Source organism: Octopus bimaculoides, chromosome 1 (assembly GCF_001194135.2).
Source record: "Octopus bimaculoides isolate UCB-OBI-ISO-001 chromosome 1, ASM119413v2, whole genome shotgun sequence".
Taxonomy (NCBI): domain Eukaryota; kingdom Metazoa; phylum Mollusca; class Cephalopoda; order Octopoda; family Octopodidae; genus Octopus; species Octopus bimaculoides.
This window is the reverse complement of record NC_068981.1, coordinates 59,664,990-59,670,199: the sequence shown is the minus strand read 5'-3', so window position 1 is coordinate 59,670,199 and position 5,210 is coordinate 59,664,990.

The following is a 5,210-nucleotide window of genomic DNA, read 5'->3' as shown; positions in this document are numbered from 1 at the left end:
ATATATATATATATATATATACGACTTCTTTCAGTTTCCGTCTACCAATTTCACTCACAAGGCTTTTGTCCGCCTGATGTTATAGTAGAAAACACTAGCCCAATGTGCCACGCAGTGGGACTGAACCCGTAACCATGTGATTGGGAAGAAAGCTTCTCTGCACACAGTCACACTTGTTTATATTTAAATATATATACATAAATACTTATTTTTATATTACTACAATATTTCTGAAAAGATAACAATAAGCTGACAGAAGTGATAATGATCAAAATTAAGTTTCTTGGAAGGCTTCATTTATTCTCTTCTTTTGGAACCTCGAATCTAGAAGAGTACTTTCGTTCTCCCAACGTCAATGAAATAAGGGTTTGTTTTAAATATAAATTATAGAATGTGAATCAATCAGCCAGATAAATATATCAAGCATCTGTACTGGGATTTTTTCAGGAAACTCTCTGCAAAATGTAGCTGATACCCAATTTAGGGTTTAAAGCAACTATATACTGGATAGTCAAATTAAAAATCATTACTGATAAATACCTTGATGTCCAGTTAAATTATGATTAGTTAATTCTACAAAAGTCTTTGAGAACATGTAAATTGAAATAGGAATATTCTTTGCTGGACAATACATTTAGATAGACAATTTTACCAATCTATGAATGGAATTATTTTTATTGTTTTATGTAAAAGGGTAATATCCAAGAGGAAAGAGTTGAATGTCGATGACTCATATTTTGTTTATGGTGGGTGCTGTGCGTTGCTTAGTATTTTTTGTTAATTAATTCGACCTCTCTGTACATAGAGACAATACATATATAAATATTCTGGAGAACTTTTTTTTTCATTCGGAAATGTTTACTTAAAATAATGTAATGGTGTCACATTATATGGATGTCTTATTCAACTGCATGTAATTTCACAATTTCGAATAATTGGAGTTAATAGAAGTTTTCTATCAAATATTTCATTTATCTTACACATATTGCCTCTCTTTATCATTCTGAAGAAAGATGTTTCATTGGTAAATCGATTTTCTTTCAAAAAGGTATGATTGATGGATATTTTAAAATCATATTGTGATATAAGAAATCGGGAAAATTTGTTTTACCATAACTGCATTCTATTACATTGCTTATATTTGACTTTTGAAAACAATATTCAGATACGATACCGCCAGCATTATAATGTGGTCACATATGACAGAGTAACTTACGTATGAATATTATTGGTGACAAAAGTGACCACAACTGAAGCAGTGAGACAAGATACAAACCAATAAAGCTATCTTCCTTATGTTGAAAAGAAAATGATATCAGCTTTGTTCAGAGTAAAAAAGAAACTGTACAGATGCTGAGCTGGAATAAATCGATAAGCGTGCCTTTAATACGAGTTGAAGGATATTTTCTGAGTCATTGCTGTGTGGGGGATGAAAGCGATATATGCTAAATAAATTACATTTTGAAATGCTACTGGAAAACATCGGCATGTGAATATAATTCAAGCTTACAGCGTTGTACATATTCCATCAGAAAAAGCCATCATACAAATATTCCAGAACAAAGATACGTAAAATGTTGTCTGTGCATATTGTTGTTATATCCGTCTATATAATTTATATATGTGTGTCCGAGACATCATTTCTGTACACCAGTGTATGTTTTACGTTTAGACACAAGTAAGCAACGTTTTGTAAAACATGAAATTCATCACAATATATTTCAACAATGCGGAAATTTTATCCATCAAAGTAAGTACCATTACAATCAACACATTTTTAGCAACGAGTTACAAGTTTGTTTATTCCGGTAAGGAAAAAATCTGGAGTTATGAAGCTGATGAACTCTTTGAATGCACTTTCACGGTTTGATTTTTCAACTCCTTCTTTCGAAGGAAACTATCAAGGTGCTTGAAAAAGTGGTAGTCGGTAGGAGAAAGGTCTGGGGAGTAAGCTCGGTGGAAAAGAACTTCGTAGCCAAGTTCCATCAACTTCTGAAGCGTCATTAGTGAAACGTATGGTCCAGCATTGTCATGAAGAATGATTGACCCTCTTCTGTCGACCAGTCTGAGACACAGGGGTAGCAGTTTTTCGTTCATTTCGGCAATTGCGTGGCAATGTTTCTGCAGTAATGGTTTTCTGGGTTTTAAAAAGTTATAGTGACTGAGTCCAGTAGTACACAACCAAACAGTCACCATAACCTTCTTTTTGAAGAGCTCAGGATTTAGAGAAGTTTTTTGGGTGCTTCATTTTGATCCAACCACAGCGAAGAACGTCTTTTATTATTGTACAGAATCCACTTTTCATCGCAAGTTACAATACGGTCGAGAAATGGATCGGTCTGGTTACGAAGAAGTGACGTGTAAATTTCATATCTGCGCATTTTCTGAAATTCATTCAAATCGTGTGGTACCCATTTCTCGAGATATTTTGATTTTCCGATCACATGCAAATGATTGCAGGCAGTTTTCTGAAATTCTTTTACCAGTTCTCGAGTGGTTTTGCGTGGATATTTCTCAATGACAGACTTTAACAGACTTTAATTGACCGTCATCTCCACTGCAAAATCATTTAAACCATTTTCCAGCTGATCACTCAGTGGTCGTTTCCTCACCAAACGTTTCGTTGATATCGCGAGCAGTATCAGCTGCTTTACGTCCTTTTTTCAAGTTGGTTAACAACATTGCTCGAATATCGCGCTTTGACAGTTCCATTTCAGATGACTGTAACAACAGTGAAAAAATATCAATATTAATTTATTGATGCATTTTGGGAAGTCTATGTCTGTATTATCAGACCATTTCAACTACTACAGAGACTTTCTACGGCCTGTGAATGGTAATCTCATAAGTTTCTACATATGCTTTTTGAAGAGAAAATTTCGGAACGAACTTTAAGAATTTTAGTGAAGCATCTTAACTAATTTAGTAAAGCATGGTAACGAACTTTAAGAATTTTAGTAAAGCATCTCAACCAGCAAAGAACCAAGAGATTCACAGGCAGCTGCTTATATACTTTACTTTACTTCATATAATATTATAAAAATAAACTGAATTCTTCTCCTCTCAGACAAAATACCCGTTTAGATTGGAACGTATATTATTCAGAAGTATTGCAAAATGTAGTAATGTACCCTGGCCCCCGCAGCCATTTAGACCATAGACTGACGCTGGTATGTTCCATATATTATAGTAGCAATTATAAAACAAGTACAGAGAGCTAATAATACAGTGATATGATAATGCCGTCCAAATATAGTAAAAACGTGAGTCGTTATTGCTATATTTCAACGATATTCTTATATTACACACTCACGGGGGTTGCCACCTACACGTAGACACCTACAACTCAGTTATTTCTCTTGGAATCGTTTTTCATGATCACCCCACACATATTACCAGGAGTGCATTAACCACTACGCCTAGACTTTTCTTTGTAGAATGTCCGCTTCCTGTTGTTAGCTCCCTGCATATGTTTTACAGTTGCTACCAAATTGCATCTATATAAATGGAACGTATCAGCGTCAGTCTCTGGTCTGAAATGGCGCCGACGGCCAGGAAACTAACCCTTCCTGTACGCTAAGCTAATATAAAGATAATACATCCCGATTATATTTTGTAATACTTCTGAATACCTTTGTATTACTTCAAAGGTAAACCGCTATTTTAGACTGAGACTGCTTAAAAAGTAGAATAATGTAGGAGAGTTCAATTTATTTTTATAATGTGATGTGCAGTAAATTTTATAAGAAGCTGCATGTAACTTTAGTTCAGAAGATTGACTTTAGTTAAGATGCTTTACTAAAATTTTTAAAAATCGTTTCAAAACTTTCCATCTTTTGAAACTGATCTATGTTGAATTTAGTACATGAAAGCAATGTAGCTTTAAAATATATTTTTGTTTCATCTTCATGCCCAATGTTAAAATTTTACATGTATTTGAAACAGTCAACTATGTTATATAAGAGTTTTAATAGCTTTTGTAGTATATTATTTACATCATTTACATTTGACAGATATTTGTCCTCATCGTGTTTGTTGTTAACACAACGTTTCGGCTGATTACTCTCCAGCATTCATCAAGTGTCCTGGGGGAATTTCGAACTTAGGTTTTCATTCCTAACGTATTTTCCCGATGTTATTATTATTGTTATTCAGGTCACTGACTGGAATCCAACACGGAACGTTGGGATTAGTATCCCGTGCTCTTAACTACTACGCCATATGCTCGTGGGCAATTATGGAGTGAAGTTTAGGGCTTATACATATAATATTTTCCTATCCTTCCTTAATACTGGTTCCCATATCTGCACTATGTCTGCTTAGGAGGTTATTATGTCCTAGAATATATGCTGCCTCTTTTAGTTTTTGTATTTTCTAGTGGTGTTCTCTGTCTATTATTTTAACTTCATCCCACAGGGGGAGGTGATCTCCGTTTCTCCATACATGATCAGCTATACTCGATGGAACTGTTGACCTTCTGTGTAGAAACTACCAACTTCAGAATGGACATTGTTATATATCGACAAGAAGAGGGTTTAGCTATGGATTCACCATTATCACTGATAATAGCCAATATGTACATGGATACTTTAAGAATTTGGCTTTAGGATCAACACCACTAAAACCAACACTATGGCTGCGACATGTTGATGATACCTTTATTCACTGGCCCCACCAGGAAGATGTCCAACTACTGTTAGATTATGTGAACTCAATAAAGACGCCCATACAGTTCACAATGGGAAAGGAAACGACAATCAGCTAGCATTCTTGGACATATTAATAACACGCACCAAGTACGGATGGAAGACATCCGTATACCGCAAGCCGACCTTCACTGGACGATACCTCAACTTCAATTCTCACCATCCATACAGTGTAAAGAAATGGATTGCTCAGTGGGTAAAACATCGAGCGAAGAATATAATTAGCGATCCTGATATACACCACGAAGAAATGACCAAGCTAAGTAACAATCTATTAAGCAACAACTACCCCACAGATATACTATCTATTCCAATTATGAAGAGAAGGGAGGATGAAACCCATAAACTGGCCACAGTCTGTCTAATCTATGTGAAAGCCTCTCCGAAAAGATACAAAAGATACGTGGCCCATATGACATCAGGACAGCATTCAAGAGTAATACAACACTTCACAAATATCTCCTTCGAGTAAAACCACCAATAGAAGAGAATATGACCAAAAAC